The 14286-nt window shown below is 34.3% G+C and overlaps 1 protein-coding gene and 1 pseudogene across 2 annotated transcripts in view; one reads left to right on the top strand and one right to left on the bottom strand.

The window, feature by feature from the left end:
* Positions 1 to 14286, top strand: part of TCF12 (transcription factor 12) — a 350911-nt gene that overhangs the window by 40932 nt on the left and 295693 nt on the right. The window lies entirely within an intron of this gene.
* LOC103676786 lies at positions 4541 to 4943 on the bottom strand (annotated as a pseudogene).

Here is a 14286-nt window from a genome sequence, read left to right as displayed (position 1 = left end):
CATACAACTGTAGGCCAGCACAAGGAAAATAAGCATTTAGTTTTTAGCTTTAACTTGAAAGCAAATATATTTTGAGTTTCCCCCTATGCTAATCTTAGCTCCAAACAAATATTTATATGAGGTTTTCTTTTCACATGTATGCTGTTTCAAGAACATAAGTTTCCAAGCATGTGCTGTGTGATGTTTTAGCTGGCCTGAGATTGTCTCAATTTTTGGAAAAACCGGTGTGGTGTAATGCATTCTAATATTAATGCGTTTTGGTATTAAAAACAGAGTAGATAAAAATCATTAAAAATTACTCAGTTCAGAATTTGGTCTTTTTAAAAACTACTAAAAAGCAAAAGTAAATCTTCAAACTCCATGATTTGCCTACTGTTCTCAAGATCCTTATTTAACCTAACCAACTTTCTCTCTTTTCTACACCCTGCATCTCAGCCTTCATCATGGTTTTGCTCTTGTGGCTGTTCTTGCAGCTTCTTGTTTCTGTGTTTCTGTGTTGCGTGCTAGACTTATTTTCTTAATAAGCTTTTTGTTGCTAGGAATTGCGTCCTGCACTCTTGTGCCTTTTAAGAAAAGACCCGACACATGGTTAGGACCTAGTATAAACTAGTTTATTGAAATAATGTTGATCAAAAAATCATATTCAAATAATAGACCATTTAGCCTTTTAATCGGTTGTATATGTAGTCACTGTAGATAGTGTACTATCTTGAGGATACTGTGTTATTTTTAATGCTTGATTCCAGGGTGGATAATCATTTGTATAGATTTTTTCCTGACCATGCTTCTTCATCTACACTGATGAACCCAGAAATGATTTGGATGACTATTTTCTCAATTCTCCCAAGAATGATATATAACTGGTATCATTTTAGATGCCTAGGAGGGAAGTTAATTCAGTACATACAGTGAATGACTTAGGGTACGAGGGCTTAATTCTTATGTGGAATCACATTTGGAAATGGGATGTATATGTCATTTCTATATTATATTCAGTTACCTCATCTGTGGATGACTTGTTTGAATTTTTCCATATGGTACTTTTACTGTTCTCTTCTATTATGTCTTTTTCCGAGAAATAAAAGCTGATAAAACTTTTAAGGAAAGCTGTTCCAGGGACCAAGTAGAAGTTTTGCCGTTTTGATTTATTAGAAGCTATTGAAATGATAACTCTGTTTTAAGCATGGCTACTGTCTGCAAATGCAAAATACAGTTCCTACTTTTTAGACTAGTTGAAAAGGGAAAACGTTTGGTATTAAAGAAACTTGAAAAAAATTTTCTCCCTCTAATCTAAGAATGAAGAGGAAGATAAAATCTAGCTGCTGAATCAGATATTTAAGATTATTTTCTCCCATCTGAAAAAGAATCCATTGGTTATTTGCATGCATTTTATACCAAGAAATGTTGAACTTCGTCCCTTATTTTTAAAAGTAATTATTCATTAAAGAAGGATCTAAAGTACATAATTAAGTTCAAAATTCACATTTAGCTTTTTGCTTTTGTTTACTGAGCAGGCTTAGGGGAAATGCCCAGGGCCTTAGCGGGGGTCCTAAGGTCTTTTGGGGCAGATAAAACTTTAGGGATATTCCCTATTCACAGGATAGTTATTATTCCCTTAATACAAGTGGAGTAAAGAAGCTCTTGGAATTAGCTGATAGAGAAAATGATTTGACAGTTGAGGATTTACATATCATTTGTCACTATTTGTGATAGTATAAGTTATATTCAGTTGAATTTTCTTGAAGAAGCAGCACTTTGTTTTAGTCATTTTTGAATAAAATCTTTATAAAATGTATTATGAGTTTTATTGTTTCTTAAAGCTTACCGGATATCTAGCTTTATCAGGGTTATAGTCATGAATATTTCTTGTACTTCACTCTAATACAGGGATATTTATTATGATGAAGGTTGATAGGATTGTTTGGTTGTGTGGGAATCTTTTTCTGATTCCTGTGTATGTATATATGTGACATTTTAATTTTTTATTTCCTATTACCTATAGTAATTTCTTAGCTTGTCCGTTTTTAGCAGGACCGAGCAATTTTTGGCTTTTACTATGCTGTATAGTCTGTTTGGTTCTATAATCTAACCTGCTAAAAACTGATTAGGATTAATGAGATAGGTAAGTTGGAAAGTCTCTTGTTAAAATCAAGAGACTCAGTTGGTATATTGAAAATAAGCCAGGGAATGATTTTCACCTCTCTTGTGAGGAAGAGTGCATGAGCTTTATTTAAGCTTTTTTTCTAGCTTGTTTCTCTGTTTATCCCTGGGTATAGTTGATTGCAGTCACTTGATATGTGGCTATGAGATATATAGACTGTTGTGATTTCTGCTTCAAGTGGCTTTGATATTAAAAGCAATTTAGTAAACTTTTTTTCTTTCATATAGTAGCAAAATTTGAAAAAACAAAGTAAATGATTTATGTATATTAAATGTATCTGAATATGAACTCAACCAATTGAATTAAAGCTGTATCAAGTACTTAGTGAATAACAAATGTTTTTGGCATAAAACGGATTAAGTTGATTTGAATTTATAACTATTGATAGTGATTACTTCATTAAACTCTAATATGCCCTAAGGAACATTCTTTTGAATACCTTCTAGCCTTTTCTGGTGTGAAAAGGCCTTTTTGTAAATGTAAAGGAAAATAAAGAATATTTAAATCATCCCTTTCAGTTATTGAGAGTAGAGATTCAGTTGCCAGGTTAAATACTTGTCAGGGACATTCTTTGGTACTGGATGAAGCATAGTCTACTAATATGGGTTCTTGCAGTTCCTGGAACTTGTGGCTACTGTATGAACCTTTTTAAAACTCCGGTTTCCTTTCATTCTTCTGTTTGTCAATCTGTCTAGTTCACGGAGTGAGGAGGATAGAGCTGTGTCTGCCAAGGCCCAGATGTGCCTCTTTCCCCGCTGTGGCATTCTTAGCTTTTTGCTGAGTTTTATGTATAAGGGAATAGGCCAAGTTCATGGGAGAGGAAGTAGGGAACCAACTGATAGGACTTGTTCTGGGTTCAAAAAAAGTTCATAAAGGGAGAGAGGATGTTCATTACCTAGGATGGGTGGGGAGGGGCACTACTGCAGGTTTTTCAGTTCAGCCTCACTGCAGTGAGAGAAGGAGATCCAGTATCAGGGCACATACTGTATCCATTGGAGCTCTTATCTGAGGAACTTAAACACAGTAACTATAGTGGAATTGCTTTAAAAAAAAAAAAGTGAGTGTTGTTTTCATATTAAGCTAGTTAAGTGGAAGAATTTCTCTTTTAGCTAGATAAAAAAAATAGCAATTTTTTGAGCTACTCAGAATGAGTAGCTTAAATTACTTAAGTAATGTAGTTACTTTAATGAGAATATAATTTTGATCCCTATTGGGGCACCTGGCTGGTTCAGTTGGTAGAACATACGACTCTTGATCTCAGGGTCATGAGTTCGAGCCCCATATTGGGTGTAGAGATGACATAAATAAATGAATAAATTTAAAAAAATAATAATTTTGATTCTATTTTTTTGCCTTGTGTTTAATTAGAAATAATTGAAAAAGCTGGCTTCCATTATTTTCTTTTAGATCTGTTCATTATATTACTTTTAGAACACGAACCAAGAGAAGTCAGATTGCTTTTCATTCAATTTGAAACAAATAGGAGCCATTTGGAAGTGCAACAGCATGGCTTTGACTTTTACTCTGACTGAATTGAAAAGCCATTGGAGGGGATGACATCTCATTTAATGTTATAAGAGGATCACCCTGGTCATTGTGTAGAGAATAGGGTAGAAAGCACAGACGTGTTAGGAGGCTAAGAACATGTGGTTAAATTTGAAATATACTGAAGGTAGAAGTGATGCAACAGAAAGAATAGTGTTACTCTTAATTGAGAATGGAGAAGGCTAAAGGAGTAGGTTCAATTTTTTTTTTTAATCAACATATGCTGGTTGCTTTAATTTTTCACTTTAAAGACGAGACCTAAATCAAAACCTTTGAACTTACATTTTTCAATCTGAAAGAGTCAAAGTATACCTACAGTTCTAAAATAGCATCAATAAAGTCCAGTATTATTCTTATGAGTATTAATGGGCTGTACTGAAACAGGTGTAAAATATAAATCTCTTACTTTGCACTTAATTTGAAGTGTTGCCACTGAAATCAGTTACAGATGTTTATTCTCAAAGATGCTACAATGAAGGTTGGAGACTCAAATGCTGATAATAATTGCTCAAAATTAAATTTATGGAATACCCAGATAATAGGTTTAAGTGGAACCTGTAGACAGTTCTGAAATATTTAGTAGCATCAATTTTTTAAAGACATAGAAGGCTATTGTTTTATATAATTGGGCGTGTTAAAATCATGTCTCTTTCGTGCTTTCAGTTGTCACATGGTCATTAAGCAAAGACCCAAATAATTTCAAATGACCACAGATACTATTTAGGCAAAAATTCTCACGTGTCAGTACTTTTAATGTTGTGTACATCAAATTATACTGAAAAGATGACTATAAACAACATGCAACCCCTCTATTTTCATGAAGAGCACACCAGATTACAGTAAACCGAGTTTATGTTCCACCATCGAGTATAGTTCTCCCATTAGTTCACTTTGTGATAGGTCAAGAATATCTTCAAATCCAATAGTCCCATCATTACCCTTCAAAATACCCAATGAAAGGTTTAATCTTGGAAGAAATGGCAGATGCTGAACCTGCTGCACTGCCTTGAATTTTGTTTGTAATTTTAGTGGAGCAAACAGACCATGGGTGTTTCTCAGTGTGGAAAAATTCATTTTATCTTGGTTGAGCTGAAATTTTTTTCTGATAATTCAAGAAGATGCTTGGGTGAAAGTTCATTTTTCACACAAGGAAAACCTTTTCAAAGAAGATCATGGTTCAAAGTTCAGTGATTGGAATAGTGTCCGTTAACTGAGATCTAAGTCCTCTGGCATTCATGTTCACCTTGCTCTGTGAGTAGCCCAGCTCATTTTTTTAGAAAAAGGATTGGGAATCCACTTTTAGACATGTTAAATACCTATTAGACATCCAGTTGGAGATACTAGTAGGTAATGTCTTTAAAGTGCATTTTGCTCTTGTGGGAAAGATAGAAAAGAGGCTGTGGGTGTGTGACGATGGGGAGAGGTAAGTGGGTCAGAAGTAGTTTTTAATCTTTTATCTCTTTTGAGAGTTAATATAACATGTTTATAGGATCATGGAAGTGAGTTAGTAGAGAGAAAAAGAACTGATGTTACTGGAGGAAGAGGAAGAATTGGTTGAGCTGAGAGGAGGATAGATCAAATGCACAGGTGGAGGGAATAGGCTTGACTAAGAACAAGGGCAGCTCATGATAGCAGGAGAGAAAGTGAAATGCATTAAATTATCAGTATGATTCATATTTTAGAAATATAGAAGTGTATATACTGTTACAGTCTTCACTACCATCTCTCTACATGACTTTTATTACATCTAATAATAAACCTGTTAATAACATAAAATTTGTATTGAAAGGTGTGGAGGAGCTATAAAACGTTACTACTTAAAATTAAGAAAACTTGAAATATATTTAATTACCTTATTTTGGCCTTCATACAAAGTCAGTGTCTGTCTCTGTGGTTATTAATTGATGGACAAAAATTTTAAGGTAATATTTGTAAATCACATCCTTAGTTTGCTTACGTAACTAGTGTAAATAATCATTGTCAATTTTATGTGATTAGACCAGTTAATTTTAGCGTGGCCACTTAATGGTGACTGACTATAGATGTGGTATAAGCTTCTTTTTAAGTTAGATATACAATGGAAGAAATCTTAAACTACAACTAGTCTGTCTCATTTTGCAAGTTAGATTTTTGTTTAATATCATGCAGACAGAACAGTGTAATAGAACAGGAAAAATGAGATAGAGACATGCGAAGATGTGATAATTTGGCACATGATAAATCTGGCACCTCAGAGCACAGTGATAAAATGGGCTTTTTAAGTAACGGTTAACCACTTGGAAAAAAGGTAAAATTAAATTCATACTTTGTATCGTACAGAAAAATAAACTGCAAATGGATCAGAGATCTCAATGTAAAGAGTGAAACTCTACAAATATGAACAGAAAACATGGATGATTCTTCTGTAATTGGAGTATAGGGAAAGGTTTTTTCTATGACTCAAATCTAGATGCAACAACAGGAAAGGCTCATAAATTTGACTCTGTAAAAATATAAAGTAAGACTTTTGTATGGCAAAAACAAGAACACCCACTAATAACAAAGTCAATAGAAGATACAAACTGTAAGAAAATATTTGCATTATCTATCACAGATAAAGGACTAATATGCCTCCTGTATGAAGAACGTTTAAAAATAGAGGGTGAAAAGACCAAATTGAAAGAGATGCAATAAACAAAAGAAATGGACAGTTTTCACAAAAAGCTATAAAATGTTTCCTTTTTTGAAAAGATACTCACTTTCACTTACAATAAGAGAAGTCCAAGTTAAAATTTACACCAAGATGCCACTTTTCACTTGAGATTGGTAGAAATTTTAAAGTACAACCACATATATTCCGTTAACTGTGAGAAAAGAGGTATTTTCATACTTTGTTGATGGCAGTGCATACTAGTATTTTGATATGATTGTACCCCAGTTTGGTGCAGGACAGCTCAAGAAGTGACTTCTTCCAGAGCAACAGGGCAAGGTAAGAGAAGTGTTTATTATTATCTGAGGCACTTTGGGGCATACATTTGACCACTTCAGTCAGTCCCTTCTTCTCCCCACAAATTCCTGAGATCAGAAAGAGGTGGGAATTCCCACCCTTACTTCCCGTTTTGGGCCTACCTTAAACCTTTATGGTCTCTCCTACCAAGACTGGCTTGTGAGAGGCTAAAGGCGTCTGTTTGTTAAGGAATACAAACAACGCTTTCCCAAGACAGCAGGACTACAGCAACCTGTTTTTGATTACAGGAAACTGAATATTCACTGACTCTGTCTTATTATATTTCTTTGGTAGCAAGTCATAGTCTCTCTTTCAAGGTTAATGTATTCGTCAGGCATGTGAGAGCAAAGGTCAGGTGATTGGAAAGACCAAAATTATTCAACAATTAAATAAAATTGTCCTCCTTAACTGTGGTTTTGCTTTAAGCATGCATTATATGTATGTGTGAAGAGAAATGTTTTGGGGACGTTTAATCTGTGGAATATATCAAAAAGCATATGTACTTAGAATGAATAGAAACTATTATATTCTCTATGATACAGACTTTCTGCATTAATTCACAACCATTATATCCTGCACTCTTTTGTGTATGCATTGCTGATTAATATTTCTATCAGTCATGCCACAAGGAAAGTTAACTAATCTGAGCCCAACAGTGCCCTGATTATATGTCATCACATTCAGAATTCTTTTGTTTGTGCTTCTTATTAGAGCTGCAATAGAAGGTGATGTGGCAATTTATAATAATACAAATCAAGTTAAGAGATGAAGTATGTTATTGGTGGCAATGTAAAATGGTGCAAACTGCTTTGGAAAACAGCTTGGCAGTTCCTCAAAAGGTTAATCAGAGAGTTACCATATGACTTAGCAATTCCACTCCTAAGTATATACCCATGAGAGCTGGGAACATGTCCACTCAAAAACTTGTACAAAAGTTATTTATAGCAGTATTATTTATAATAGCCAAAAAATAAGCCAGAGGTCTGTCACCTGATCAACGTATAAGGCGTTGTATATCCATACAATGGAGTATTATTTGGCGATATAAAAAAAATATATACTGATACATGCTAGATGTACTTTGAAATAGATAAACTTTGAAAATATGCTAAGTGAAAGAAACTGTGACAAAAGTTCACATTATTATATGATTCCTTTATATGAAATGTCCAGAATAGGCAAATCTCTAAAGATAGAAAATAGATTAGTGGTTACCGAGGCCTGGGGCTGGGCAGATAATGGGCAGTTGATTGGAGGGGAAAAGGAAAGGGCCTGTGAATGGATTGAATTTCTTAGAGGTACTGTGTGATGAAAATGTTCTAAAATTTGATAGTGGTTATTTGATGGTTGCACAGCTGTGAATATATTAACTATTGAATTGTACACTTTAAATATGTGAATTGTGTGGTATGTGAATTATTTGAAGTTGTTATAAAAGAAGTGAGTTACCTTTGTGTAGGGACTAATAGTAAGTTTTTTTCCCCATCACTAAAATGTCTGTGACCCATTCCTGTGCCTAGCTCGTGAGAATGTAAATTGATATAACACAAGAGAAGGAAAAAGAAAAGAGAGAAGGAACTTTATCTAACAAAACTACATTTGCATTTACTTTTTCTTTTAAGATTTTATTTGTTTATTTGAGAGAGAGACAGAGAGAGAGAGAGAGAGAGAGCCTGAGCAGGTGAGAGGGGCAGAGGGAGGGGAGAGAAGCAGGCTCCTTGCTGAGCAGGGAGTCTGAGGCAGGGCTGGATCCCAGGACCCTGGGATCAGGACCTGAGCCAAAGGCAGCCGCTTACCCAACTGAGCCACCCAGGTGGCCCTGCATTTACTTTTTGACCCAGCAATTGCACTTCTGGCAGTTTACCCTGAAGATCCAGCAATACAAGTATACATATGGACAAGATTATTCATTGCAGCATTATTTGTAATTGCAAAATACTGGAAACAACCTACATGTCAATACAGAAAAAAGTGATTAAACTGTAGTGCATCCACACACCATACAGGTAGGTATAGTAAAGGGTGAGGCAAACTCTGTGAATTGATAAGGAGTGATTTCTAGGATTGTATGTTTAAGTACACAAGCAAAGTACAAAAGAGCAACCATACTATATATATATATATGAATTTATTTCATACTTTTTTTTTAAAGATTTTATTTATTTGACAGAGAGAGACAGGCAGCAAGAGAGGGAACACAAGCAGGGGGAGTGGGAGAGGAAGAAGCAGGCTCCTAGCGGAGGAGCCTGATGTGGGGCTCAATCCCAGAACGCCAGGATCACGCCCTGAGCCAAAGGCAGATGCTTAATGACTGCGCCACCCAGGCGCCCCGATTTCATACATTTCTATACCAACTTCCCTTGCACAGATTTTCCTGGATGATACTTAGTAAATTTATCATTGACTAAACTTGCTAGGTAAGATATTATGAGATTATTTAGATGCTATTTTTGTTTTTGTAGTTGAGCCATTTACAGAATATATTTATTAAATATAAATTTTGCTAAAATATTAGACTTCCGGCTGTTTAGTTGTAAATAGTAGTGACCTCCTTAAAATATATTTAGTTTAATTTTGTAAAGGTTCTTTCAAATTTTCTTTTAAGAAAAATGTTTGCAATATTGATAAAATGTTAGTAAAGGACCTCCTGTAGCAAACATTTTTAGCTTTCATGCAAGTGGAAAACATGTCCATAGCTATCTTTTGTGATTAATAGATTAAATTCATTTTGACATTTGGATTTATGTACCAGCATGTAGCTTGTGGCCATGATCTAATAATAATTAGAATATGGTAATGGGTCATTTAAAATAGTAGTAATAAATACACTTTTATCTGTAGTTGACAAAATATAGTCTAAAGCAAGGATTAAAGATGGATTGGAATTTGCTAGTAAACCCTACTTTTAAAATTATATTAAAAATATATAATTATATATATGGTTATAATCACGCAACCATACTTTGCATATAATCATACTACTATACTGTGAGGAAAAAAAAGTGTGAGCTGTAGGTATTTTAATGATTGTCAATAAATGATGCAATAATTGAATTTTGGTGATTTCAAGTTACTAGAATCCATCCTAAAAAATTTTGAATTACCTAATAAAATCTGCTTTTCTCTACGATCTGTGTGAAAATGTTAGAATATGTAGTAACAAAAAACAGGCTTTTTGTTTTCTGCTACTTGATATGAGGCAATTCTAAGCATTTATGGCAGTTAACTGACAAATAGCTAATTGCAGATAACAATTTTAATAAAAGTTTAGAATTCAGTTTTTAAAGAATTTTTTTTGGCATCTACATTAAGGTCTCTACACATTAATTTCTCATTAAAAGTAATCAGAGATACTTGGAAAAAATGGCCAATCTTCTATTTGAGGCAGGAAATTTTCAAAATAAGCCTGAAACATCTCGACTTACGAGATAATAAGGAAGCTTCAAAGACTACGGAGTCTTGTCAAAAAGACTCAGGGTCCAATTTGAAGAGCTTTCTACTGGCTAAAAAGGGGACAATTTGAGCTTTAATAAGGATAATATCTACAGTAGATTAAGACATAACATGTATATTTAAGTACATGAGTTCATAATAACTCCTAAAAAATGACTGGTCGTACTGGTGGGGGATGCCAATAAACCAATCATTATTTTTTAAAGTGGAAAGATTTGAATGTTTATCTTGTCATTTCTCTAAAATCAGTACCATTGGGCAACTAAATAGTAGATGAAAAGTTTCTTAAAAAACTATTCTAGCTAACATACGAGAAAGGAATTATAAAATTAAAGTATCGCCATTTTTGTAGGCCCTAAATAATTAAGGAATATAATTGAACATTGTGGATACTCACACCAGGGAAAGACAGCCAGGACATTTGCCTCCTGATAGAAGACAAAATACTACCCAGGGAGTAGTCTTGCTCACCACCCCCAGAAAAAAATAATTGAACTTCAGTCTGAGAAAACATCTAAATTCAACTACTAACTTATAGAAAAAACAGCAGAGGAAGATGTTAAATAATAGCAAGTAGATATAATAGAAAAATCTAGACTGTAGTAAACGTCATAGAACAACTTACCAGTTTCTTTCCTCTCCCCCATAAAAATCTCAAAGAGAAAACGTGAAGGGGGAAACCTTTTAAAATTTAAAATAATTAAAATGACATAAAATTAAAAATTCAATTTCTCATTTGCACTAGCCACATTTCAGGTGCTCAACAGCCACATGTGGCCAGTGGCTACCATATTGGACACTGCAGATATATAACATTTATGTTATTGCAAAAAGTTCCGTTGGATAGGTAAATTAGTTTCATGGGCTTCCACAGCAAATTATCACAAACTGGGTGGCATAAAATAACAAATTTATTCCCTGACAGTTCTGGAGGCCAGAAGTTCAAAATCAAGGTGTTGGCAGTGCCACACTCCCTTTGAAGGCTCTAGGGGAGTATACTTCTGCCTCTTCTAGCTTCTTTTGGCACCCTAATGTTTCTTGGTTTGTGGCAACATACCTCTAGTCTCTGCCTCCACGTTTGCGTAGCCTTTTCCCCTATGTCTCAGTGTCTCAGATTTCTCTCTCCTTTTTCTTATAAGGACCCTAGACTTTGGATTTAGGGCCCATTCTAAATCCAGCATGGTCTTATCTTGAGATTTTTAACTACATCTGCAAAGACCCTATTTCCAAATAAGGTCACATTCACAGGTATCAGATGTTAAGTCTTGGACATAATTTTTTGGGGAGAAATAATTTTAATGCACTACAGTTGTGCTACTAAAAATTAAAAGGGTTGAAGAGACATATCAAGCAGACACAATGCCTGGACTTTATTTGGATCCTGATGTGAACAAACAGATGATTATATATTTGAATGCTGGATATTTATATTAAAAAGTTTTTGTTAACTCTTTCATGTAACAATGATACTGTGATTATGTTTAAAGAAAGAGCCTTTATCTTTTAGAGGTACAGCAGTATTTACAGTTGAGATGAAATGTTATATTGGAGGGTCTTCAAAATAATACAGAAATGAGGAAGTGGGGAGGTATATAGATCAGGGGCTATAAACCACACCCTACTGAGCTTGCAGCCTGTTTAGTAAATAAAGTTTTATGGGAACATAGCCACACTTATTCATTTACATACAGTCTATGGCTGCTTTTGGGATACAGAGGCAGAATTGAGTGATTGGAACAGAGACCCATGGGCCTACAAAATCCTGAAATATTTACTGTGTGGCATTTTATGGAAAGTTTGTTGACCCCTGGTACAGATGAAACAAGGTAGGACACAAATTGATAATACTTAAAACTTTTTTATATATGTTTGAAATTTTCCATATTTTAAAATTTCTGAAAAAATAATTTTGGCTATAGGTCTGATTTTAGAGTAGGAAAGAACTAAGCCTAAAAAAGAAAAACTCAGGGTGCCTGAGTGGCTCAGTTGTTAAGCATCTGCCATCAGCTCAGGTCATGATCCCAGGGTCCTGGGATTGAGTCCCACATCGGGCTCCCAGCTCATCAGGGAGTCTGTCTCCTTCTGCCTTTCCCCCCTGCTCATGATCTCCTTCTCTCTCTCTCTCTCTCTTTCTCTCTCTCAAATAAATAAATAAAATCTTAAAAAACAACAACAACAACAAAACTCAAAGGAAAAATACGAAAAGATTTTATTTTATAAAAAAATTCTGTCATCTGTAATATTCTGTCCAAGTCTGAAATGAATACGGTAAGACGTTAACATCTGGGTGGTGGCTACATGAATTTTATATTATTTTGTATTTATATGCTAGAATATTTTTAATTAAAAAAAGCCTAACTATGTATAAATCTAAGTTAAAAAGGCAAAGTACACATTTGGGAAAGTATTTGATGTGTATAACAGTGGGTTTGAGAGCCTTAATACATACAGAGCCTTTAAAAAGTTGTCAAGGAAAAAAAAAATCTCCCTGTTGAGAAATAAAGGAGACATAGGTGGTATTTGCAGAAGAAAGGCAACTGGCCAAGGTGCATATGGGAAGTATGGTTTAAAAGAGAGAGAGACCATAATAAGAAAATGGCTAATTAAAAATATTGGACACTCTTAGAATAAAAACTTTATATATGTAGAGAGAGAGGATTGGCGAGGAGGAGGGAGGGAGACTGAGAGAAAGTAAACTAAAAGTATACATATATAGTTAAGATGGTAACTGTTGTTTTCTGTGAGTGTTTTGGCCAATTAAGTTATTTTGAATGTAATATTTTAGAGTAAGCTGAAGTTTGTAAAATTCAACAAATAGAAAAAGGATAATCGATTTTTGGTAATTGAGTTTATTGGGTTATTAACTGTTAGAAATTTGTTTGTACATGTGTTTAACATCTTGTCTATACTGATTGTTGAGATACTTCTCTAGAGGTTCTTAAACTTTGGCACACATCAGAATCACCTAGAGGGCTTGTTAAAACAAATACTGCTTGACCCCATCCCCAGAGTTTTTGATTCGGTGGATTTGGGTTGGGGCAGAGGATTTGTTTTTCTAACAAGTTCCCCTGTGATCTGATGCTGCTGGTTGAGGAAACCTACTTTGATAACCACTGCTCTAAAATTAAAAAGAGAACAGAAAAGATATATTTATGTGTAGCAACTAAGATCTGTCTTTGGTGCACAAGGAGGTTTTTCTCAGTTTATGAGCAGTTAAATGTATGAAAAAACATTCATTTGTTTTATAGAGAATCATTTGGAACATTTAGCCTTCTGTTTGTAACTTACACAGCTGTGATACATATAGGTGGTGATTTCATTGGTTTAGGTCTAGCTTTTCTAAATAAAACCGGTTCTGTTGTAGTGGTAGTTTATCAAATAGCAGAGTTATTTAGATGGATGAGAGTGAACTTCAAAGTAAGTGGAAATAGTGAAAAGAGCAAGTGGTGTAAAGAAAAAGTGTGATTCTCCTCATATAAAACTAAGCAGGCAAAACAAAACAATACATTGTTAGGGAAACATAGTTTTGGTAAAATTATTTTCAAATAGCAAGGGAATGATAAAGCTTAATTCAGTGTTGTGGTTACCTCCTAGGGGATAATATACATATAAATATTCTTTTTTAAGAGTATTAAGACTAATAAAATACTAAAGTAAAATGCTCTATTTCCTTCATAGGAAAAAAAATCTGAATAAGAATAAAACTCCTTGGCAATTCGGGGCCTTTTCTGGTTCCACACAAATTTAAGGGCTATTTGTTCCAGTTCTTTGAAAAATGTCATTGGTATTTTGATCGGGATAGCATTGAAAGTGTAGATTGCTCTGAGTAGCATGGACATTTTAACTATGTTAATTCTTCCGATCCATGAGCGTGGAATATTTTCCCATTTTTTTGTGTCTTCTTCAATGTCTTTCAAGAGTGATTTGTAGTTTCTAGAATATAGATCCTTTACATCTCTGGTTAATTCCAAGATAACGTATGATTTTTGGTGCTGTTGTAAATGGGATAGATTCCCTAATTTCTCTTTCTTCGGTCTCATTGTGTATAGAAATGCAATTGATTTCTGAGCATTGATTTTGTATCCCGCCACATTACTGAATTGCTCTGTAACTTCTAGTAGTTTGGGGGTGGATTCTTTTG

Source organism: Ursus maritimus, unplaced genomic scaffold (genome assembly GCF_017311325.1).
Source record: "Ursus maritimus isolate PB19 unplaced genomic scaffold, ASM1731132v1 scaffold_35, whole genome shotgun sequence".
Classification (NCBI taxonomy): Eukaryota; Metazoa; Chordata; class Mammalia; order Carnivora; family Ursidae; genus Ursus; species Ursus maritimus.
This window is presented reverse-complemented; position numbering and strand designations above follow the sequence as displayed.